At 39.3% G+C, this 26326-nt stretch overlaps 1 long non-coding RNA gene across 2 annotated transcripts; it reads left to right on the top strand.

The window, feature by feature from the left end:
- Window positions 1–5680: 5680 nt before the first annotated feature.
- On the top strand, window positions 5681–22967 carry LOC137851743 (uncharacterized). Of its 2 annotated transcripts, none has more exons than XR_011093419.1 (5): window positions 5681–5768; window positions 7961–8035; window positions 20308–20445; window positions 21061–21150; window positions 21654–22967. It is a non-coding gene; the product is annotated as an uncharacterized lncRNA (long non-coding RNA). The 2 variants fall into 2 exon arrangements; XR_011093418.1 differs by lacking the exon at window positions 5681–5768 and adding an exon at window positions 7349–7478.
- The last annotated feature ends 3359 nt before the right edge of the window (window positions 22968–26326 follow it).

Below are 26326 nucleotides of genomic sequence, written 5' to 3'. Positions count from 1 at the left end.
TACTGCTGAAACTGTAACATTCCTTTTTCAAAGCTTATCCAGTTCAGATATTTTGATGAAAATTAAACTGAGAAAAACAGTTTTCTTCTTTCTGAGGCTTTAAAGAGTCAAGCTTTCCCTTAGGAATGAATGCAATGCTTCAAGTCAAAGAAACTTCTTCTACCTGGTTTAATTTCAAACAGCTTGCAGCTGGAAGAGAAACAGAATAATAAGAATCTCTTATGAAGGCAACAAACAGTTCAAGAACAAGTGAGGAAATTTACATTTTGTAAAGTGGCTTCTCAACTGAGATCAAGATCTATATGCAAAGTTGCAGATAGTCAAAACTTACACATTGGTAAATAAAACGAAGGGAGAATAACAGGAAATTTATAGTCATCTGTGGAATTACTAACTGTAAATTCATTAGATTATGTAGTTTTAATAAGAAAATTATTAATTTAGTAATCAAAGGTGTTAAAATTAATTACTGTCTCTGTCAGTTTTACTGCCAGTGGGATTGCTATGAAATTGTTGTACACTAAAAAAAAAGGATTCATAAAGGTACTTGGGAAGTCTCTGTATTTAACTGTATTTAATTATATATAATTTTAATCCTTAAATCTGCTTTATTGGATCTGCTTAATAACACAGGGAATAGATTTAAATCTACGGACACTGACAATTGCAATTTATGTAGTTTCGATTTCCTTTTAAATCAGATTAAATTGATTTAAGTAATACCTCCGCGTAGGTTGCAGAACAACTACCCCTGCATCACAGCATCAAGACCACATGCTGAGGAACGCAGCCTGAGCCATAAGGGCCTCCTGCAGGTTGCGTGGTTCATATTGGTCTATGCTGACATCCTTCAGGTCACCAGGTCTGGTCTCTTGCCCTTGCTGCTAGCACTGAGCAGGCATCTGGTAACTCCTTTTCTCTCATTTCCCACTCTGCAAGTATTTGGAGTATAATAATATAATAATGCTAACTAGTGATTTTTATTAATTGCTAATTCATAATAATTGTATTAAAACTTTTTTTTTTTTTTTTTTTTTTTTTTTTTTTTTCCACCGTAGATTTAGCAGTTTGATAGCTCTTACATTTTTCTCTTCTAGGAATAAGTGCAGTTATTGCCATTTAATTATTGATGCCTTTAATAACATCTGCTTTGGCAGGAGTACTTAATTATTCAATCTGTTGGCTAAAACCTTTTTTACATTTACTTTTCCTTTTCTTTAGAGATTCCAGAAGCATTATGAGCGGAGTATCATAAGATTGGCCATACAGGACAGTTCTGTATTAAAACAAACCAGGGATCCTGGGCCTGCTTTTATCCCTATGCAAGTAAGAGGTGACTGCACTGACAAAGTGTTGTGTCTATTTTCTCACCAATGAACCAGATTCAGAATTTAGCCTCTTAACATGCTGCCCAACCAGTCACAGTTGCTTGTGTGAAATATATCTTGCAAATCTTATAAAAGTTGTTTTAGAAGGATGTACACTTGTCACTGCATACAGTAGTCTAAATTTAACTAAAAACTAATTTTAACTAAATTTAACTAAAACTTGAATCATAAAACTTCAGGTCTGCCTTCCCGTTCTGTTGTGAAACTAGAGCTTTGTCCTACCATGTTATTTCCCCAAATACCAATGTTATGTTTCACAGTGAGCCAGTCAGTGTACACCTGTAACGTTACTGCTGTTATATATGGAGTGGTACTTCCTGTCGAGAAAATGGTTGATACTGGGGAGAAAGAAGGGGGAGATTTGGGAGTGTGGCCATGTGGGTCGGAAAGCCCCTAGGTTGAGATAACATTAGACTCTTAACGACGAGGCCATCAGGAATGTAAAAGAGTTTAGAGGGAACAAAGAAGGGTGATTCAGGAGACTCCATGCAGTCTCTGGTTGCTTGTTCTCCACCCGTTAAGGCATGTAAGTTTCTGGGTGTTTGCTGTTGTTATATTCAAAGCTGTTTGACCAATGAAAAGTTGTTTTGAAAAGAACTGCTGTGGAGAGAAGGGTATAAGAGGGGAGCCTGCCCTCAAGGTAAAAAAAAGAAGGCAACGCAATGAAATTATGTCATTAATAAAGAAGCAGAAAGACGGAATGAAAAGGAACAGGCTGGCAGAACAGAGACCAGGAGGACAGGAACCGGCACATTGATCGCCTCATGAAGATAGGTTCAGCCAGACTCAGCAAACTGCTCAGAGAAGCTGGAAATGGGCGCACCGGAGCTGGAGAGAAGCCCGAGCTGAGAGAAGCGGAGCCGTGCACACAACTGCCTCTCGCTGGTCAGCAGCTGCGCATTATGGGGAATCATAGGTCCTTAGGAACAAAGCCTGTCCTGGTAACCTTACAGCTTATTCTCCTTATTAACAATTGGGCAGTTTATGATCCTGAAACATGTGACCAAACTGAGGTCAAGGTGTGGGACTCTGCAACTAAAAATGACAAAGTTGCAGTGGGATTGCTCGGCACCTGGCAAGCAAGCTCTGAGGCCTTAAAGAGCCATGTGGGGCCACAGTCAGAAACGTGTGGTTTGCCAGACAGTGAGGGATCTGCGGGCTCCTTTACTGATCCGACTGCTACGCCATGGGACCCCCCCCACCGCTACAGCCATCGCAGGCCTTTGCTGTTACGCCCCCTGTTGACCTGGGCGTGCCTTTTGACCCAGGCCCATTGGCCTTGAAAAGGAGATGGATGTGCTTTTCTTCGATCTGGGAAGAACAGGATACATAAGGCCTGAAGACCGAGTTGCTTGACAACTTAAAGCGAGACATATTGTTCAAAAGGTATGGAAAATGGAGACTGTTAAGTCATGGAACTTAAAGGATTGTTTGTTACCTTTTCTGATTGTACGTATGTATAGGCATACTCGGGTTTAGTATGTAAAGCAATGTTCTGTATATTTAGAATGTTTGATGTTCGTGTGTGCGTGTTGGTAGAGCACAGACTCCCCGCACGCTCAGCGCTGTTTACTTGCCTTTTATAAATATTCTTTTATGTTACTAAATTCAGATTGAGTTGAGACTTCATTTATAACACTGCCGACCCGATGTGATCCCAAATTTACTGTATACAGAGTTTAATGACAAATATGGTCATACGACACCCCTGTATTCTCCAAGGCATGCTTTGTAAGTTACATGTAACGGATGCGTGTGCCCAGATGCTGCCCGGTTCTCGGGTGGCTGCGTGGTTGCTGTGTGGGGCGATGCCGGGGCTGCCCCATGCCGGCCCCAACGGCCCCACGGCAGGGCACGGCTGGGCCCAGCAGCCAAGATGGTGGCGCCTTGCCTCAGGCACAGCCTGGGGAAGAAAGGAGGGCACAGCACTGCCTGGCAGCTGGCAGAAAAAAAGGGAGAACGGGGGAGAAACAGCCCTGCTGGCACCCAGGGGGAGAGGAGGAGGAGGAGGGCAGGAGGGGCTCCAGGCGCCGGAGCAGAGATCCCCCTGCGGCCCCTGGGCAGGAGGCTGTGCTGGAGCAGGGATTTTCCTCCTTCAGCCCCTGGGGCTGGGAGGCAGAGAGGGGCGCTCAGGGACTGGCCCACCCTCTGCAGCACTGAGGAATGTAAGGGTGAAGCTGGGCCTAGGGAGAATGGGTATGTGTGTCGTAAACTGTTTTAATTTTTGTCTCTTACTCTCTAAGTCTACTTGAATAGGTAAAAAGTGAAACAAATGTTCCTCACGCCAAGTCTGTTTTGCCGAGATTGTAAGTGATCATCCTGTCTGTCGCAGCTCACAATCCTTTACATCTTATTTTCTCCTCCTTTCCATCTTCTTTTCTCCCCCTGACCTATTGAGGAAGGGTAGTGGGAGAGCAGCTGGGTGTTGGCAAGGTCAACCCACTGCATTGTGAAAGTACTACCTTTAAAAATTCATTCCACGTTTTCATTTTCCCCTAGTCACTACAAAAATAAATAAATAAAGACATTAATGTGCATGATCTCATTATTAACTGACATTTATGCACCATGCCAAATCTTCTCGTGGTATCATTTTAATAACACTTCTGGGGAAAAAAAAAAAATCTCAATCTAAAAAACAGAATTCAGTGCTGTTTTAAGAAAATATTTTTGGCAAAAAAAAATACATAAAATGTATATCAGTGAATATTAGGGAAATTGAATCTTGATTTTCGGTGTTTGTGCTGGGGTTGCATATGACTGCAGAATTGATCTATTTTTAATCGCACCAGTGTACAAATGCCTCATATGGTAAAATGCAGGGGAACTTCACAAATCTCACACTTTATGAGGATGCCTCCTCTCAACAGCTTGGAATTCAACTACAGAATTCCCCAGTAAAGGCTGATTCTTCTGAAATACATGAACTTAATCAGGAAGACAGTGACAGTGTCAGCTTAGTGTCCTAAAGATACATCTGCAGGCTTATTATTATTATTACTAATAATTCAATTAGTAAGACTCAATCCAAAACCACCCACCTTTGTCAGTGTTAAAAGCAAGAGGTATTAGAGCTCTCTGCTAGATCATAGAATCACAGAATCCTTAAGGTTGGAAAAGACCTCCAAGATCATGGGGTCCAACCATCCCCCTACCACCACTATCACCCACTAAACCATGTCCCTAAGCACCACGTCCAACCTTTCCTTGCACACCCCTGGGGACAGTGACTCCACCACCTCCCTGGGCAACCCGTTCCAATTCCTGACTGCTCTTTCTGAGAAATGTCTCCTGATTTCCATCCTAAACCTCCCCTGGCACAACTTGAGACCATTCCCTCTAGTCCTGTTGCTAATTACATGCAAGAAGAGGCTGACCCCCAGCTCCCCATAACTTCCTTTCTATAGAAAACAATAAGGTTTCCCCTGAGTCTCCTCTTCTCCAGACTAAAAACCCCAGTTCCCTATGCCACTCCTCATAGGCCATGTTTTATAGGCTCTTCACCAGCTTTGTAACCCTTCTCTGGTCACGCTTTAGGGCCTCAATGTCCTTGTATTGAGGGGCCCAAACTGAACGCTACTTGATGCGTGGCCTCACCAGAGCTGAGTACAAGGGGACAGTCCCCTTGTCCTGCTGCCTGTACTATTCCTGGTACAAGCCAGGATGCTGTTGGCTTTCTTGGCCACCTGCGCACGCTGCCAGCTCACGTTCAGGTGAGCATTGAGCAACACCCCCAGATCCTTTTCCTCTGCACAGCTTTCCAGCCACTCTGCCCCAGGCCTGTAGGATTGCATGGGGCTGTTGTGATGTAGCTTTGAGGTAGATTCATTACTGAGCTCTGGTCTTTCCAAGCACCCTCACTGAGTTGCAAAGGATTTACATACTCTTTTTAAAGCAATTGCTATACCAGAATTCATTAAATTTGAGTGGTATTTAATTTATACCTATACTGCACCTTTTGGAAGTACTGATCAGCTGTTTACCAGTTCATGTGCTTAGGAGTTTCCCTTCAAGAGGTGATTTTATTGGAAAAGATGCTAACAAAATCTGCGGAGTTTGTAAAGAGTGAAAAGTGGTAGAGATGCATAAGACCTGAGCAGAGTCATAGGTTAGAAAAAAATCAGCAGCTAATCAGTCTGTAATTAATTCAGCTGTATAAAGTCTGCAGGAGCAAATGGGTTTTGTTTAATTCTGGCTCCTGTGGCCCTTTGCTGTCTCTCACAGACAAACAAATTGAAGAAGAATGCAGATTAAGTTAAAAAGAAATAGCGATCATTATCCTTCTTTCCATATTTGATACTGCTGCTCTTGAGAATAAAAGAAGGAGAAAGCCAAATCCTTCTACCCTCTACCTCAACTTCAAAAATGAGATCCATATTGGTATGGTATCTATGACTATATTCTCAGTTTACTGAGGTGATCAATATAAGAAGTTATCTGAGAACTTCTCACTGTAAGAGAACATGATCCTCTAATAAAATATATTGTTCCTCACTGCTCTTACCATTGTATTTGAGAGTAGTCAGAAACTGAGAATGGTAATATTTTCTTTCTTTCTGTTAATAAGAGGCATAACATTTTCTTTGAAATCTCATTCTTTGAAGAACCAATTCCTTTTCTCAGTCTTCTTGATTATCTGCAAATGGAAGAAGGATAAAGTAAATCTGGATTAATCAAAATAATACAACTGATATAAATTAAGGAATTCCGAAGCTCCAATATGTAATGAGCTTAGGCCATTTGGAATTTCCGTGTCTTAAAGGACAGCATATTCACTATTAATCTACAAATGGAAACTGTACAGTTTTCTTTCATTGACTTTATGTAGTTGGGCTGGCTATCATCATCTCAGGAGTCATTCTCAGTTAACATAAGAATTTCTTCAGAAGTAACATGGCAGTATAGTAGTAAAGTTATAATTTAACAAATTTTTAACTTTCCATTCAGAAAACTGAGTTAAGTCCAAGTTTGTATGGTCCACTTCTTTATATACAATTTTAAAACGATCAAGCTCCTTGAATAACGGATGCTTTATTGCCATTCAAAATGAAAGGGGAATTGTTCCCTGTCGTAGTTAATTACATTGCTATAGCAGAAACATGGTTTACTGTTCTTTTACTCCCATCAACTTAATAGAATATTAAATAGTTATTGATTTTGGAAGAGGTGAACCATCATGATTTATTGAGCTGAGAGGTAAATATTCAGGAAGCCACTACAATTAAGCTTCTGCTTGTGTTCTTCGTTTGTGGGAAGTGTAGCTGGTAAGGAGATGCTTATCAAATGTGATAATAACTGCATCATTAGTTAGGAAGCGATTTAAAGAGGATCTGAAGAACTGTAATTTATAAGTCAGTCCAACAAAGCTGACTTATATCAAAAATAAAAATAAAAGTCACTAATTAATTTTTCCATCTTTAATACCTCTGATTATATAGTTTTAATTCTTCACACCTAAAGAGCTAAAGGGAAATGATAAAAAGATGCACAGAATCTCCTGTTACCTCAAACTACTGTTTAATATTTAGAAGGCAAGAAAGTATTGCAAAAATGACATCTTAAACTTAACAGTTTTGTTGTGTCATTTTTCTATCACCCCTAATTCATGAAATAGGTAAGTGCCAACATCTGTTTCCATTTTACAGCTCTGAGAAACTACTTTGATTATTAACTCTAACATGGTAGAATTGCAATCTTCAGGCAATTCAGCATTTAGAAAGAATATTTCCTACTGTATTTTCCTTCTGTATGTATTCAGAAAAGTACTGTGCTGTTGGTGAGTTTACATATAAGAGAGGCAACCCATACTCCTTGGGATGGACTGATTTCACTAATTTAGATTAACAATTTACCACCAGCATTTTTGATGACAAAGCATGGTCTGCCACCACATCTACTGAGCTAATGTTAAGTGTATTTTAATTGAAATAGACTGATTCACATCTTACCATAAGCCTTTTACATAATGAAAGGATGAGTGTAAAGGAAGCAATGCTGCCATTTGCAAGAAGTTTGTAGATCTTTTTTCCTTGCTTATCATATTGTTCCAGGCATGCAGAAGATCATTTACACTGTCCTCAGAAAAAAAAGGTAGAAAACAGGAGATGTAGGGAATGGCTGTTTCTAGCCTGACACCAATCTTATTCTTGATCCTCCAGATGGGGAGATGTATGAGAAAACCCAATGGTTTCGTCGCATACACTTTTTCTCCAAAAAAAGATGGGAACTGCACTAGTTTATTCCAATCCCAAGATTCAGTTCAAATAAATCCAGGAGAAAGGAAGTGTTCTCAAGTCTTTTGCAGAAGTAACTGGTGTTTTTTTTTGGGCTGAAATGTTTTCCAAGTTACTGTAAAATCTTGGTCGCATAGTTAGCTTTTTTATTTTTTTTTCTTCTCCATTGTGTAGATGTGAGCTACTGGGATAAACTTAGAACAGTTCCTTTTTTATGCAACTGCTAATTGATCCTTATGTATATTCAGATGGTAGGGCTGTAGAAGCTGGTATGAAACAAGCTAATTTTAAATGCAGTCATTTCTTGCATCTAATGCACAAACTTTAATCCCTTTTTAGGTACAATAAGAAGGACTAAAATCTCCTTTCTTACTATTGCTGAAAACACAAAGACCTACAGCTGTTCATATTCAGGTACTTATTACACATTAAAAGCTCTTATGTTACACAGATATTTGAATTGACTTTATGACTTTAAATGAAAGAATGTACAATTTGAAATAGGTTCTACAGTAATCCGTACCCAGATGCTTATACGGAGTTCAGTTTCAATGTGATGCACACAAGGGAAAGTAATTTCTGTCTTAGAATCTCTTCGGTCACTCAGGTGCAAGTTTTGATTGCTTAAACGAATGTATTAAAACAATAATATTTTGTGTTCTTTGCCAAAATTCATTTCTATAATGTGTCATAAACATCATTACATTTTTGTACATTTATACATAATGAAGTAGTTATGCAAGTTTCTGAGCCAGACTGATATATAGAGAGCTAAATTTCACCCTTGAGTAAGTGAATCAGAAGGGAGAGATGAACATAAGTGAAGTGAAAAAGGAGTATGAATAGACTATTAAGAAAAAACAAGAAATGGGGTTACTGAATCTAATTTTCATTGAAAAGTTAAGAAGTGAAGTTAGGTAGGCAAAATTCCAAGCACACTCCAGGAGCATTGAGCTGATTTATTGAGCTGAGAGGTAAATATTCGGGAAGCCAAAGCCAAGTGTGGAGGTTATAACATGAAGGCACACGTGCATGCTGAAATGCTTATTTCCTGCCAGTTGGTGCAAGAAACAGAAAAGTTTCTTATGTTCAGGTGCTAGGTGTTCCAGTGGTTGATTAGAATATGCAGGGCCTATATTTTTCTGCCCTGACATAGTCCTTGTTTTGCATATCCACCTGGATCCCTACAAGTCCATGGGTCCGGATGGGATTCATCCCCGGGTGCTGAAGGAGCTGGCGGACGTCATCGCGGAACCTCTCTCAATTATTTTTCAACGATCCTGGGAGTCTGGAGAGGTCCCGGTAGACTGGAAGCTGGCAAATGTTGTGCCGATTTTCAAGAAGGGTCAGAAAGAAGACCCTAGCAATTACAGGCCTGTCAGTCTCACGTCAGTGCCTGGTAAAATCATGGAGAAGATGGTTCTCGAACGTATTGAGGCGCACCTGGGGGACAAAGCAGTCATTGGTCCCAGCCAGCATGGGTTTGTGAAGGGTAGGTCCTGCCTAACTAACCTGATTTCCTTTTATGATAAGATCACCCGTATGGTAGACCAAGGGAAACCAGCTGATGTGATTTTTTTGCACTTCAGCAAGGCTTTTGACACGGTTTCCCATAGGATCCTACTGGACAAAATGTCCAGCATACAGCTAAATAAAAACATCATACGATGGGTGAGCAATTGGCTAACGGGCAGGGCCCAAAGGGTTATGGTGAATGGGGCTGCGTCAGGCTGGCGGGCGGTCACCAGTGGGGTCCCTCAAGGCTCCATTTTAGGGCCGGTACTTTTCAATATTTTTATAAACGATCTGGATGTAGGAATAGAAGGTATTTTGAGCAAGTTTGCTGATGACACCAAACTTGGAGGAGTTGTGGACTCGAATGAGGGTGGAAAGGCCTTGCAGAGGGATCTGGATAGGTTGGAGAGATGGGCGATCGCCAACCGCATGAAGTTCAATAAGAGCAAGTGCCGGGTCCTGCACCTGGGACGGGGAAACCCTGGCTGCACGTACAGACTGGGCGATGAGACGCTGGAGAGCAGCCTAGAAGAGAGGGATCTGGGGGTCGTGGTAGACAACAAGTTGAATATGAGCCGGCAGTGTGCCCTGGCAGCCAGGAGGGCCAACCGTGTCCTGGGGTGCATCAAGCACGGCATCGCTAGTAGGTCGAGGGAGGTGATTGTCCCGCTCTACTCTGCGCTGGTGCGGCCTCACCTCGAGTACTGTGTGCAGTTCTGGGCACCACAGTATAAAAAGGACATGAAACTGTTGGAGAGTGTCCAGAGGAGGGCTACGAAGATGGTGAAAGGCCTGGAGGGGAAGACGTACGAGGAACGGCTGAGGGCACTGGACCTGTTCAGCCTGGAGAAGAGGAGGCTAAGGGGAGACCTCATCGCAGTCTACAACTTCCTCGTAAGGGGGTGTCGAGAGGCAGGAGACCTTTTCTCCATTAACACCAGCGACAGGACCCGTGGGAATGGAGTTAAGCTGAGGCAGGGGAAGTTTAGGCTGGACATCAGGAAGGGGTTCTTCACAGAGAGAGTGGTTGCACACTGGAACAGGCTCCCCAGGGAAGTGGTCACTGCACCGAGCCTGACTGAATTTAAGAAGAGATTGGACTGTGCACTTAGTCACATGGTCTGAACTTGGGTAGACCTGTGCGGTGTCAAGAGTTGGACTTGATGATCCTTAAGGGTCCCTTCCAACTCAGGATATTCTATGATTCTATGATTCTATGATATGTTCTGTCATCAGTTGTGACAGTACAGGACAAAATAGTGGCAACATCTGTTTTTTCCCTAATAATAATTATTACTCCCCATGGGCAAATTTGCCAGCCCTTGTGAGCTTGAAATCTTGTGCTTCTTGGAAAACACAGTTTGATTAGAAGCTACTGAAGAATGTTCTTTAAAAAAAAATGTTTTCAGTGCCTAAGAGCTATAATGCGGAAGTGTGACAATGTCCTTCTAACACTACAGTTGCCTCCCACCATTTGTTGAAGCATGACAGGTGAAATTCTTAGCAAACTGAAGTTAATAGTAGTTTTGACATTAACTTCAAAGGTGTCAGTATCTCATTTTTTTTTGTTTCTACCACCAGGTAAATGTTGCTTGTTGTCTTGCTGCTGAGATTCCATTAAATATTTTAGGCAGAAGCAAACAACAAGCATGAATTCATTAGTGTTGTTCTTCCAACTCTTCATTTTAATCATCTGTTCCTGCATGTTTCATTGAATGCGATGAAATGTCTTTGCTATTCCTATGGCAGTAACAACTTTATGGGACATTAATGCTAGAATATAATACAATTCCTTGTACAGGAAATGTATATGTGAATGACTTCTGTACTAAAATGATTTTGTTGGTAAGGTAAACACAGTACATTTTAAATGTACTTAGAGTGACAGTCCCATAATATATTACTTAGAGTTTTGTAGTGAGTGTGTGAATGCTCACTGCTGTGCAGAGGTTCAATCATACTATGAAATAAACCTTGCTTTAAAGGGAGAAACATTTTGTGAAGACATTTTAGCTAGATAAATAGAAAGTTATGTGAGCTGTCTCCAGCCTAGGCTGCTTTCTTCTTTATGGGAAGAGCAGGAAAGAATTTAGTAATCAAATAGGAGTGTTATGTTTATGTGGTAGTTAAACAATTAACTCTTCCCTAAATAAGTCTTTTCATTCTTCTTTGGGAAATGTTTTCCACATCCAGTTGCATGACGTTTTAGGCCGCTGCATTTTTTTTTTTTTGTCTCTGACTGCCAAAAATAATCCTTCAAAGGTGAATATTGAAATTTTGTTCTGCTCTGGCTACTGTACACAGCGATGAGCATCCTGCTAGTGACAGGGGAGTTATCTACACAGGGGGGCAGAGAAAAGCTTTCTGAGACAGGAACTGCTCAGATATTTTTAGCTATAGCTGCATGAATACACCACAGGAGTAATTAAATTTTAGTACCAGCCTGCTCTGCCTTCACTGATCATGTCATTCCCAGCAACTGCAGAAGAAACAAATTTATTTAGATAAATAAGGGGGATATTTATTTGGATAAATACAAAAGGGAATGACTCCCCTTGCATCCTTTATGCCAGCATTTATGCTGCTGTCAGAGATTAAGATGAAATGTCTGTCCCTCTGTGACATCTGTGTGTTCAGGCTTTATTGCAAGAATTGTGTGGCTGTAGTAAGAAGGTAGACTTCTGCTGATCTGCTACTGCACTCTTAAGATATGCATGCTGTGAAGGGACTTCCAGGAGTTCAATACTTGCAATTCCCATGTGATTTAATAAATAACAGTATCTGCCTGTAGCTCCAGTACAACACACTATTAAGCAGTGGATGTAAGTGCAGTAATCCTTCCCTTGGAATTCTGCAGATTTTAACACAAGATAAAGGAGATTGTCCTGATTGTCCTTACTCCTCTGTAAGATTTACATAGAAATTTGACTGTTGCAGCTTTTGCATAATGAAAAATTTCACCCAGGCTTATTCAAAATACATAGTATAGATGCCTAGAGAAGCAGGCCTTATATGAAATTATATAAAAATAATACAACATTTTATCTTGGATAGTATGAAAAATATTTTTTTTATCTCTAAGTTTACTGTGATTTTTGTAACTCATGAGTCATAGGTTTTTGATACTACTTTTTTTTTGAGAATCCATGTGTTTCTTTTCACAATCAAGATAGTGCCTGTGGTTACATTCTCAGCATGATGAGCGTAACCCTCATTCATTTATTAATCAATGTTCTTTTGTGATATGCCTTAGTGTAGTATGATTGAAAATGTGGTAATATTAAATTATAAGACATTAAAAACCAAAGGTATAAAATGTTCTGCTAGCTGCCAATTACATAAGAAATCCACTTTATGAGAAAGTTGAGAAAACAACAGAAGGAACATGACAACTGTTACAGGAGATTTCATGATGAAAGAAAAAAAAAGGAAAAAAACACTTTTATTTAGCCTGTTTACCTGGGATCAAATTGTCTTCAAGGCTTTTTTTCTTTTTTTTTTTCTTTTTTTTTTTTTTTAATTTTTCTTTTACTGAAAATGGCTCTCAGGTGTAAATTGTAATTTCTTATTTTACAGTTGTAAAATGTAATTTCCGATAGTCTGGTGGCTAAGACAAAATCAAAAAGTGATTATTTGGGAAATACCTACTTAAGAACCTAAATAGGTATAAAAATATGTAAGTTTAAGATAGATATTAGACACTAAATATCCATGACTATTTGGATTTGCAGCTTTGGGTCTCAGTTTTGAAATTGGGTGGACACGTTTTTCTGATGTTGTCATCACTGTACATTCATACAGAGATGGAATGCTTTAAGAACAAATCCTTGACAAGATGCTAAGAATTACTAGGTGTTAAGCTTTCCATGGAAAGCTATTCAGACTCTTGGTGCTCTTTTCTTCATATCGATGTTTTTACATGCAGAGAGGTCAACCATTGCCATTTTTGCTTCCCCTCTTCTTTGGCTGGGCAAAGCTGAGCGTTATCTAAAATGTGCTTATTACATGTTCTATTTAACTAGTCTCTGGGTTGGTTGGCATACCTTTCTGTATTCAGCCTTGTAGTATCTCAGTTTCTTTATTTGCGTCAGGACACTGTGTATAAACACAGGTATAAAGAATGGCAAATTCTGATTGCTACATCTTCTAACATTCTGCAAGCATTCTCCTCCATACCTGTGTTCTTTAAGACTTTAGGCTGATTCTTAAGCTTTCTATCTGTCAAAATTGTCAAAATACTCTACTTTTTGTTTTATTTGTTTGTTATTTCCTGAGAATTCCTCTCTCCTGTATTTATTTTCTTGCTTAGTCTCAAATACTTGGTCTCATTTCTGCTACACAGCTTCCCAGTTTGTTTACCAAGCCTTTGTTACTGAAAATTCCTTACAGCTATTACAAGTTCTGGAACTTTTTGCTGGTGCTGTTAGAAATTAAGCCATCATCTGAAAGTCTTCCTCTTTGCTAATGCTTGATACTGACAGGTACAGATGCACTTCTGATTTCCAGGCTTCCAGGGAGCTTCAGCTCTAGTCAGGCTTTTAGCTGCCCATGTTCTTCTACCATTGAAGGTATTCTGCTAATTGGTTTTATTCCTGATATTTTCCTAGTATTTTCTTCAGAAAATGCCATTGGAAGCCAAGAAATATGCCATGTCTGTTTTATGTAGTGCCTATATTTTATCAGCACAAGATCAGCTGTTTCCTTTACCAGGAATTTCAAGTAGCTCATGACAAATTCTGCCATGTGCTAGGGAACTGTTGACATTAATATTCCCTTTTGTATCTTTCACATTTTCCTCTTTTTCCTTTAAAGTCCAAAGAGCTATTCTTCCTCTGTCCTCACATAGCCACGTAGCTCCTAACGTAGCTCCTAGTCATCAACCAGGGAAGAAATCAAAGTTTTGTTCAGCATTCAGTCTTGGTCCTTGGTCCTGCTTTTTTTTTTTTCTTATTCTTTTTTTTTCTTATTTTTTTTTCCTTTTTTTTTTCCTTTTTTTTTTTTTTTTTTTTTTTTTGCCTTTCTTGGCCAAGCAATAATACTCTGTTTCCAAAGCTGGGGGTCTCACTGCTGTTGTGGAAGTAGGAGTAGTTATATATCCTTAGTGCAGATTGTGCTTTTGTTTGCATGTTTTGTACCTAGGAGTCATATTAAGCAAATAACTATTAAATGGTCAGAAAAATCCTGGAGCAGTGTTTGGTGAAAGAGCCTGCTGCTTTTTAAAAGAGGTTAAAAACCTAAGGGATGTAGAGACCCTAATAAAACCCAGGAGAATTTTGGAGTCAGGAAGACACAGAGCAGCAATAAAAGGCTACTGTGAAGTTCGTAGTCTTAAAGTCTAACATTAACCATATCATGCAGAAGTGGAACATAAAATGGAAAATTTCAATGTCTGATTTTAGCAGTGCTTGATTCTCAGGAGAGAATTGGAGCAGAACTCACCAAGGCACCTAAGAAATCTTGTGTGACAGTGACTGTTCATTTTTGTTATTTCTACTAATAAATTTCAGCTTAAGCTTTGTAACTCTTCAGAGAACTTCAGTTAACTGCTTAAAAGAGATACTGAATCAATTTGTGAAACAGCTTTTTTAGTAACACAGTGTCAAGAATAAACACATAAATCAATAACTCTGAAGCAGTATTCAAATACTCCAGGGGGTAGGTGTGGGGGGGAAGGGAGGGAAATAAAAAAAAAAAAAGGGAATGAGTTGTTATTGATGGAGCAGATGCATATGCAGGATTATTTTACAAGACCGTGGCCCAGATTTGGACTTCTGGAGCGCTGCCTTTACCAGTGTAACCCCAGGGGAGATTCAGAATGGCCAACATGGCCATGGAATAAATCTCCTGCCTTTTCAGTTGATTGTAACATGTTAATGATACTGTCATTCATTCAAAGTCTGCTTTTAAAATTGAATAGTGAGAGCCATAGTGAGATGCTAAAATGAATAGTTCAGCCTATAGTTTACTTAAAGCAAATGGCATGAGTGATGGCCAAAAACTAGATCATCAGAAACATTTTCTTGCTGCTTTATGTATCTGATTAGTTTTTTCTACAGTTCCTGCAGAATTTTCTCTGCCTTGTACTATTGGCTTATTGACTTCTGTCATCTCCCTCCTTTATACTCAGTCTTTTCACTATAGCTTCATGCACACATTTTTATGCTGCTTTTCTTTTTATGTTGTCCTTCTCACCTGCCTCCTTCAATTATATGTATATATTTAGTTCATGATGAAGTAATGTCATAAAATTACAAGAAAATAAAAAATACTCCTTAAAAGTGCATCTGATCAGGTAGCGTGTCTCTCACAGGCTTTCCAGAAAAAGAAAATGGAAAAAAAAATTAAAAAAGCATCAACAGGCTTCTTCAAACTATTCTGGAAGCTGATATTCTGAATTCACTGATAGCTTGGTCATTTAGACTCACATTAGTGATTGTTTTTTCCCTCTTGCCTCCTTTCTAATCTGTTGAACTGAGATGTTGAGTAGTTATGGGGAAACTACTAATAAAGATGATAAATTTGGCTCTAAAGGTTTACTAGAGCGAAACTTCAAACAAAACAAAAAAAAAAGAGAGAAAAAGAAAAAATTAGGCACCTGTGTGTGAAAGCATTATGTGTAATGATCAATATCTAATTATAACATAATTATGCTTTTTAAATGAATGTAGATAGTTTAAAACTAAAAGATGATCATAGAAGTAGATGTGGAGATGTTTTTAACATGTCCCATTGTAGCCATTACTCTAATATTACTTTTCATGTAAATGTGACTGGCTTTGTGCCCCAGCTACTCATGATAGACATATCGTTGTAATATTATAGTAACAAATGTCAAATTGCAACCAGAGGTAGTATTTTAATCTATTTGCAATTGCATTTTCAAACTATTTCCCCCACTTCTGCGATCATTACATGTTTTACTTAATTTGGTGCAATATCTACGCTTTGCATCCAATGATTTCAAGAGCAGTGAACTCTGGCCTGGTGACAATATGGCCAATTTATGTTAAAGAGAGAAATACGTAACATAGGCTGCTGTCTCTATTCCATTATTTAGACTGTAAATACTGCATTATTGTTTACTTGTGACTAGTGATGCTGAACGATTTGCTTCATTGTTTGTGCCCCTGATCCAGTTCCTTAGAAGTGTGAATTCCCTTCTCTAGATTTAGCATAATTACAGAGAGGTTATGGCTCACCATGTAGGTAAGTGAAAACTGAAAGGTATCGGGTTTTGATTTTTTGTTTGTTTTATTTGTGGGGGTTGGGAGGAACACAGACAAACGGATGGACAACTTCAATAGTGTCCTATGAACATGAAGGCAGTTATTCTGTAGTTTTATGTAGCCATGCACCCTTGGATTCTGGATTAAGAACAATAAATTGAGTATCATTTTTCAGGAGGGATAGAATTGCCTTTGTCTGATCACACAGTCATAATAGGAATAATAATATCACATATATTTAAGTAACATTTATGTGAAAAAGCACAAAACACTGGCTTCCTAACTGCGGGGTTCATTACAGTGGAGCTGACCTCTTTGCCCTGCTGGGATGAAGCTGTTTAAGCCCAACTGGTGCAGTAATCTTTTCAAGTGCTCTTTCGCCCCGCTGCCTGATTTACTGCTTGCAGGAGCAAGAAGCCCAAGAGAGAATCCATTTAAAATACACTGCAAAAATAAATAAAACAAATGGAGGAATGAACTCAAGCTTGTCTACTGCCAACCCCCCTCTGCTTGTGTACATCAATGAGTAATAGACAAAAATGTTAATATTACTGCTATATTGTTATGATTAAAGGTCTTGTGCTACAGGTAGATGACACTAAAAGCTCTACAGTGAAAAAGGGTTTAGATAAGCAAAACATAATTTTCAAAGTATTGGAAAGCCCTTGGCCCTATTTTCATAATACTTTGATAAAACTTGCTCTTTGGTTAGTGTGTTGTTTTCCAAAGGCAAACATTCAGCTTCAGCCGTAGCCAAGAAGAATCACAGTTGGCATGGATGGCTTAGCAGAGGCCAGAGATGGTGCTGTGCACTGCCAGAGGCAAATAAATAAATAAATAAAACCTCTCCCTTTCCTGCTAATTTCAAGTATTGTTTGTTAAAATAGTTAAGCATTCCTAGTATGCTATAAAACTGTTGAATTCAGCAGTATATTTAACTCTTGTCTCTTGGAAAGATTAATTTCTTCATCCTAATTTGTCTATCTTTACAGAAATTAAATTAGAATGGAATTCTTAATGAATTACTGGTGCTGTTCTTTTTTCCATAAGACTCTGTGAAATAGGGTTTGTGTAAAACTCTCTGATGAAGCTGGAACAAAACACAGAAATACTGCTGCTTGGCAGTAGTGTCACAACAAACAAAATTTATCAGAGTATCAATCACACATTCAGCATTGGAAGTATTTACTGCATGTACACTAATATTCCAGGTTTTAAGTAGAGGCAGTGGTGCTGGAATATTGATCTGAACAGCAAGTGCAGGAGATTACTCTTGCACGTTGTTTGGTTTGTGATACTTCTGTTGTTGAGACAGAGAGATCGCTGAGCAACTGTAAATGTTGTAGGAGTATTCTGAATACTGTTTGAGGGGTGTCAGAATCTGTCTGCATGGAGAGAGAAAAGCAAGTTACACCAGGGGGATGGCGTCTGCGTGCAGTGAGCTTTCCTACTCACTGATTAAGTGGCCTGCAATTCTGCTGCTGATTTCTGCTGTTAGAGGTCTGGAAATAATATGACAGCATTATGTGACACAGCAATAGCATTTTTATTTGTAGATACTATGTTTGTTATCAGGCTGATAGCTCTGGACAAGAATGCTATTTGAGCACTTCAGGAGTCTGAGAAAACATACTGGATTTCATAGTTTGCTATTAAAGTGTTTGTAAACTTCCAGAATGTTTGCATTCATGAAAAACAGACTGATTTGGAAACCCATAATACTTTCTTATATATTTTATGGATTTTTTTTTTTTTAACATCAAAATTCTGATTTTGTAATCAGTGTATCAGTTAACCTACTTTATTAACACAGCCATAAAATTACTGTAGTATTTTTTCAAAGCATGTGGAGAAAGCATAATTACAGTCATGTGGTGTTCAGTTTAAGCTAAAAAGTGCAGGCAAATTCATTCCACAGACAGGTAGCTTGGGGGTCCCCACAACATGCCCTGCAAAAAAAAAAACATGGAGCGGAGGGCAGGGTTGCTTGAGATGATTTTGAACAGAGCCATTCTTGCACAGTGTTTCGCAGCGCATGAAACAGCACTTAAAACTTAAGCCAAATGCTATGCAAAATTGTGTTAATTCTAATAAAAGAGGCTAATGAGGCCTCTCAAAATCCAGAAAACTGTGCAAAGACAACAAAGTTAGGAAAAGAAATGGCAATCAGCACACAGACCAGGTTTTTCTGTTGTCCATGGTAGGCTAACCCTCATGAGATCAAATAAAGGACAGTTGAATTCTTTAAATACTATACATTAAGTTAGAAGGTAGGGTTAGAAAAGGTTGATACCAGCCCAGTAACCTTTTGGACACAGTGACTGGAACAGAAGAGATCTATTGGACTGAAACCCATTACAGGTTAGTCCTGCATTTGGCCTGCCGCTTGAAAGAATGTAGCCTTAAAAAAAGGATTAATCTGAGAGCAGTTTTTGGATAAGACATAGAAGAAAAGTAAAAGGTAAAGGTTTAGGTATAGGTGACTCATCCAACATCTTTCACAGTATACAGTCCATCAGCAGTATAGATTTTATTTTACCCAACCCTCCATTTGAGTGTGACACCATTCTCACTCTGTGTATAACTTATTTGGCCAATTAAGCATGCTGATTTGGTGAGTTACTGCCTTAATAAAATTGATTAAAAAGACTTAATGAAATACACACCTGGAAATATTTAATCTATCTGACACAGTTTATAAGTAATTAAGGCTAAATCAACACAGTTAGCTAAAAATACCCAGTAATAAAAAGCAGGCATGGGGATTTATCTTCCAATATGCAGCAGTGAAGCAGGCAAAGTGACCACCAAAACAATGTTGTTGATTTTGTGAAAATGCGCAGCAGAGCAGATGATGAAAAATTGCAGGTACATAAAGCTGTTGCTATGGTGTTCAATTCTTGCACCACTGTCTGGATTTAGTGCCTTAGACTGAATTACAAAATCATATATTCCAAATACTGCTTATCATTTCAACAGAGCCTAGCAATAAATGATAGGAAATGCATTACCCATCCAAAATGTGCAAGAGTATACGAGCGAAGATTGAATTCAGGTTTCCTAAAATGCACACTATTTTTTAACCTGTCATTTGTCTCCCTAACATATACATCGAGTTCATAATTCTGAGGCATTAGGTGGTATCTGAAGACAAAATTTGGTAACTCAGAGCATTTAAGGGATAGTGAGACCATGAAGAAGGAAGGATATATAATACATCTGTAGATCTAATCAAAGTCCATGCTTTAAAGATGAGGAGAAAATAATGGAAACAATCAAAAATTGAAAGTTCAAGTATCTGCACAACATTTCAGGCTGAGTGTGGCACAGCCCTATATGCAATGTGGTGCCCCAGAAGACATTGCTAGATAAATAAATTGTGAGACAGACTTCTAAAAGATAAGAGTCACAATTCTGAGACAACAAAAAGGGATAGTCACGACTTTTCTGAAAGAAAACTAAGAATGATGGCAAAAACACCTTTCCTTGACCTTCCTACCTCCTCACTGTATCTTTTTTTATTATTATTATTTTTTATTTCATCAATATTGACATAGATGGTTTAAATCTGTTTTTCCCTAAATTTCCTCTTTTCTGGGATCTTATATGTTCTGGTCTCTTGATATTCCTCCTTACACCTTTCACCTTGTACTTCAGACGTCCTTTCCCTTCTTCCTTGTTTTTTTTTGTTTTGTTTTGTTTTTCCATATGTCTTCTCTAGCATTTTTCTCATGATAGAGTCTTGAACCCTTCATCATTTTAAGACAACAACAACAAATCCAGTGCAAGTTTCATTACCTTGTGCTTTAACATCATCATCCTGCACTCTAGCCTTCACTAATGCCATCTTGCCCTATTTGTATAACTTGAAAGCATCATTGTGGAGTTGATGTTCATATGCTGTCATCTAGGCTAGCTCACTTTTTCTCTTGATCCCCTCCACAGTGACATCCTGATCTCTGTTACATCAAGCCTACATGATGTAGCTTTACACCACCTCTCCAAGTTTCATGTACCAGTTTCAGCAGATTCCTCGTACTAGAAACCTTCCAAGGGGACTTCAGATGTGAAAACACAGAGAAGGTAAGCAGGCAGAAGTCCTTTCTTCTGTTTGTGCACATGTGATTCTTCCATTAAAACTCAGACATATCTAATAAGTTAGTAGCATGTAAAATACTGCTTCAGACCCCACTCCTGTTTTGGTCAGTGTGGAAAAGTTACATTAATCTTTGAGTAAAATGGAAATAATTTTATTTCTTCTGTCATTTATTTTTTATGGACATTCTTCCTCTCTTGTACAGTGGTTATGATCAGGACATGAGACAAAAACAAGTTTCATGCTAGCCACTGGAAAAACAGATTTTGCCTAATGCATTTTGAAAATACCAAAATTTAAGAATTTAATCACAGATAACAAAAAGCTACTGAGAGTTGAAATGACAGTATCTAATTTGAAGATAAACTGATTTATCAGTGTGGGTTAAATTGAGATTTGGCAAATTTGTGCTCACAACTAGGGACTTTAAAGCAAAATAATGTAATGTGATGTAATAATCAAGTTTAATACTGTGTCAGATTTAGGAAAAGCTTTTATGAAGGTTCTGTATTCTATGCTATTTGTGTTTAATTGTACAATAATAATAATAACAATAATAATAATAATAATAATAATGAATTAATTATGCTCTATCTGTACAGACCAAATAAACTCTTCATACTTTATTCAGAAATATACGGCTTGAGAGAAAAACAGTTCAGCCAGGACTTAACAGTGCCATTGCCTCAGAGGTAAACTCACTTACGTGTTTCATGGTAAAGTACCAAACTGTTAGCGTTAGAAAGAAACAAAGGGGAAGTAAAAATAAGAAAACAAAGAGAATAAGAAATTTGAAAAATGAAGGGAAAAGATGATATGTTACTGTGAACAGAAGATGAGAAAATATTCTTATGGATCAGGACATAGCCTTTTACTAAGGAAAATTAGGAGGGCCATAGAACTTGGTCTAATTATACACAAAAAAATATTGATTAAGTGATTACTGTTTACATGGCAATTTTGGGAATATAATACAAAAACATTCTAATGCAGTTGCATTAAGCAGAATATTAACAGGATGTTTTCAGAAGCTTCTAGAGATTTGATAAATTTGCAGAGTATATTGAGGTTTCAGTTTGCTAAGAGCAACACTCAGGCTTCCTAACTTTTCATGGCATTTTTTTCACCTAATGCACTACTGCATAATATCTCAGCAAAACAGAGTTAATTTTTGCCACTTATGTTTGTAATTCAGCAGCCTGTGAGTGCTGACAGTGCTTCATTTTACGCACTGAAGAGGTAGGAGGACTCCCTGGAGAGCACCTCTTACATTCAAGATGCTGACATGTTGGACTTTCTCATATAGCTTTAGATTTCAAGTGAGGAAGAGTTAGAACAAGGTTGTTCCATGTGATGGTAGCAATATGAGGTGTTCAGCACTGATTCCAAGTGTGGATCTGAGGAAGGAGGTCTTCATGGAGTTGCACTTGAAGCTTCAGAGAAATGCTCATGCCAGGCCCCATCAGGGAGAGGACTGTGCCAGTTCAGAAATGAGTTGTGATTGTGATCTGAAAGGCTGCTGCTTCACAATGCTGCAAGTACCCACCTAACAAATTAAACTTTCACAAGTCAATGAAAAGTGGTGCAGGAGTCAACTTTGTGGTACTCATTGATGGTACTCATTTATGTAAATACTGCTGTGCTGTACGAGGTCAGAAATTACTTGGAAGCGATACAGCAACTTTATTGTTCACTCATGAACTCAAAAGCTCAACTGAAGGAGGCAGTCAACTTAGGTTCTTCTGTTGAGCCTTCTTCGAGGCTTTTTTGCTGTTTGTGTAATGGCAGTGCATGTTTGCTATATGGGTTGTGCTGTGCAGCTGGAGTGATCTGAGTTTTAGTGACTGTCCAAGATATGAATTTATTCTCCTTTTAGGACCTAATCTTCACTGTTCTGACCTATAGAAACATAACATGAAATTCAAGCACCTTACAGAACAAATTTTATTTGCAAGGCTAGCACTGACAGAATTGACAGGTGCTCTACAGTAGCAGCTACCTACACAACTACTTAGATGTCAGTGATTAATGCCATCCATGTTGCCACTCCAGATTTTTCCAACCAAATGCCTGCAGGTGAGAGTTTTCCTCAAGAGGAATCAAAGAAATTCAGCTGCCTTTTGCTGCTTTCAGAGCCCTGGGTGGGTTCTCCCCCTCCTAACTCTCCTGGGATTGGGCTGCCTGGGCTGAGGGCCTTAATGCAGTTCCCTGGCCTTGAGGCACCTCAGCGGGAGCCCTGCCAATGCTTGGGAGCCACCTTGAAGTCCCAGCCCTGTCCCAGTCATGGACCTTACCCAGTTCACCACCCCAACCATATGTACTGCTCTGCTAAAAAAAAAATAAAAAAATTGTGTTGCTACACTAAGAAAATTTATAGTGGTATATTCTTAAAAAAACACAATGCAGTGCTGAGTTTTTCAACCCTGAAACTAAGTGGGAAGAGATTGCCTACTGAAGGCATATTAAACACAGATGTAATCTGTAGCTTAGGAAATTTGTTGATTTTTTGAAAGCTGGGAGAGTATACTGAGAAAAAATCATTACCGTGTTTGACCTGTTATTATACCTTTTTCTAAGCATCCAGTTTTTAAACCGCTACATATGTTATGGTGTGGATTTTACAGTTTAACCCATTGTTGGCATTTCTGCATTTACAGTAGTAAAGGTGGGAGTCCTGGTTGTAGTGGGTTTACATGGCAAGGTTTTGGTGGCAGGAGGCCATAAGGGTGGTTTCTGTGAGAAGGATCTAGAAGCTGCCCCATGTTAGGTAAGGGCCCCACTGCTGACCAGAGCCGAGTCAATAAGCGATGTTGTTTTGCGCCTCTGTGAGAGTATATTTAAGACAGGGAAAAAAACGCTGCGCCACACAGCAGTTGGGAGAGTGAGAGGAGTGAGGAACGGCCTTGCAGGAGCCAAGGTCAGTGAAGAAGGAGGGGGAGAGGTGCTCCAGGCGCCGGAGCAGAAGTCCCCTGCGGCCTGTGGTGAGGACCATGGTGAAGCAGGATGTCCCCCTGCAGCCCATGGAGTACCACGGTGGAGCAGGGATCCACGCTGCAGCCCGTGGAGGAGGCCACGGTGGAGCAGGTGGCCCTGCACCGACGGAGGCTGCCGCCTGTGGAAGACCCCTGCCCGAGCAGATTCTGGGCCTGTAGCCTGGGGAGAGGAGACCACGCAGGAGCAGGTGACCTGGCAGGAGCTGCTGCCCGTGGGGGAGCCAGGTTGGAGCAGTTTTCTCCTGAGGGATGGACCCCGTGGTACAGACCCATATCTGGAGCAGTTCTGGAAGAGCTGCTGCCTGTGGGAAGCCCACGCCGGATCAGTTCATTAAGGACTGCATCCCGTGGGTGGGACCCCACAGCACAGGGGACGAGAGTGACCGAGAAGGAGCGGCAGAGAAGAAGTGCTGTAGACTGACCATAACCCCCATTCCCCTGTTCCCCTGCACCACTCGGGGGGAGGAGGTGGAAGAGGGTGGATGGGGGGGGGAAGGTGCTTTTGGTTTCTTTCCTTTGTTTCTCACTTCTCTAGCTTGTTAGTAATAAGCAATAAATCTTACTGTCTCCCTATGCTGAGTCTATTTTGCCCGTTACAATAACTATTGTGTGATCTTCTTGTCCTTGTCTCAACCTTTGAGCCCTTTTCACCATATTTTCTCCCCGTTCCTCTTTGAGGAGGGGGAGTGAGAGAGCGGCTGTGGTGGAGCTCGGCTGCCCACTCGAGCGGAACCACCACACTGGTACACTGCTGATACTGTGAAAGCAGGGAGATCCTTGATGAAGATGAATTCCTAAATTACTAAAATTTCTGCACATACTATGTGCTTTTTTGGCCTACTCTGTTGATATTCTAAGTTTGGTCATTCTGTCCTTCTTTGTTTTTCCAGTGTCTGGTCGAGGAGACCATGTCTCAGACTTTCATGATGACTTTTCATACTCTCCTTATGAATGGCCATCATGTGGCAGTGTAACAGAAGTACAGGGTACTGAAAAGTAAACACGTAGACGTCTTGTCTAAAATAGTAAGCAGTGAAGCCTGCTGACATAAAAAACTTTTATTGTGTCAGTATTTCTTCATTTCACATTTAAGATATTGAATCGGTGAGCTAAGAATTTCAGATGCAAAAGTAAACCAGAACTCCTTCAGAAGAAATCATCATTAAGAGAAGGTGAGAAAAGACAAAAAATGACTTGGTGGCAAATTTCTTATAAAATGAATGTATACAGATTTTTCCTTTATTTTTATCAGATAACTGTGTAGAAAAAACAGCCACCCTCTAAGGCAAATTTTCATCCTTTTGTGTAAGAGAAACTTTTGTGATCCACTGATTGATATTCTATTCCCTTATATTCAAGAAATTGAAAGGTTTTGCATGCTAGAGGGAATGTTATTGAAACTTTTTTCTGCCTAAGGATTTCCGTGTTACATGATAAAGTTATTTTCATTTCACAAGTAGCAAAGGTGGGAAAGATACCTCAAGAAACTAACAAAATCTAATGTTTCCAAAACCAATCCTTTTGTTGACATCCAGTGTGGGATTCACTCATAATTCTGATGTGATTTTACTAACAGTGATAGAGGCATATTTCATTATGGTGGATCTTCATTCTGCTCCAGTGCTAGTGTTTGTTTTTTTTTTTTTTGCGAAGTTGGCTGTGTCTAAAAGAGCATGTAGATTTGGAAGAGAGTTTCGTATTGTTGTGCTAACTTACCTTAGTTCTAGCACTGTTTTCTGTTCTGCAGTTCGGTCTTGTTTTTCCACACCTTTCTCTAAGGGATCTTTGTGAGTCTTAGGTCTCTTCTCCTCCGTTTCTAAATCTAAAGAAAACAACTACTTCTACTCAGTTCTTGAACATTGTATTATATCCTTTCAGTGGGACATCTGCGTTAGCCAGATGTTGTTCTACCACCAGAGTTTAGATTCTTCTCCCAAAACAATATTCTCCATCATACATAGAAGCACAAGCACAATTTAAGGTGATTCTCTATTTTGTTAAGCCATTTTGACATGACATAGTCTAGAGCTCTTTGGTTTAGGCATGTTTGGTGTCACAGAAATAGGCTGCTGAAGAAGGGGCTTTTGCTGATGGAAAAAAATTGCATACTGCACAACACCTTCCACTATGTGTGAGATAGGTGAGAAATGAGTATGTAGAAAAGCTGGATAGTAGGAAAATAATCAAAAATTGAGATCTACTAAAATAAGCTTTTAAAATGTCTTCATTGCAAAGACATCTGCCCTAAAATAGAAACAGAGAAGAAAGAAAGGAAAGGAGAAAAGGAGGGAGGGAGGGAGGGAAGGAAGGAAGGAAGGAAGGAAGGAAGGAAGGAAAGAAAAGAAAGAAAGAAAAAGAAAGAAAGAAAAAGAAAATGGAATTCTCTTACTGTGAATAAATACATGGTGTTTCAAAGCATGGAAACATAACACTAGGACTTCTTTTTTTTTTAAAAAAATATGTGAACCTGGGCTAAAAGCCACATTAAAACTGATCATAAATTTGTAGAGGTAACATAGTCAAAGCACCACATGGCTCCACACTCTACATCTTATTTTCAGGACCAAAATCAGCATATTCTAATATGCCTGTATCAACTTACAATGAATGAGATTTAGACTTCTTCCTCATCAAACACCCATAGAGGACTGCCAAGGACTCCATAAGCAATCTGCTTGGTTAGCACTCTGGCTACGTCTGCATGTGATTCGATTTATTTGAACTTGTTAGTCCCTAGTGTCAGTAACTGTGCATGTCAAGCATTGCATGGACAGGTGAAGATAATAAATCAATGTGAGCCCTTTTGGTATATTCTTTTTTTTTGAGAGGTAAGTTAGGCATGTCACTTCTTTTTCGTGGCTTTGATTCGTGGTGT

The sequence above is a fragment of the Anas acuta genome, chromosome 2 (genome assembly GCF_963932015.1).
Source record: "Anas acuta chromosome 2, bAnaAcu1.1, whole genome shotgun sequence".
Lineage (NCBI taxonomy): Eukaryota > Metazoa > Chordata > Aves > Anseriformes > Anatidae > Anas > Anas acuta.
This window is presented reverse-complemented; position numbering and strand designations above follow the sequence as displayed.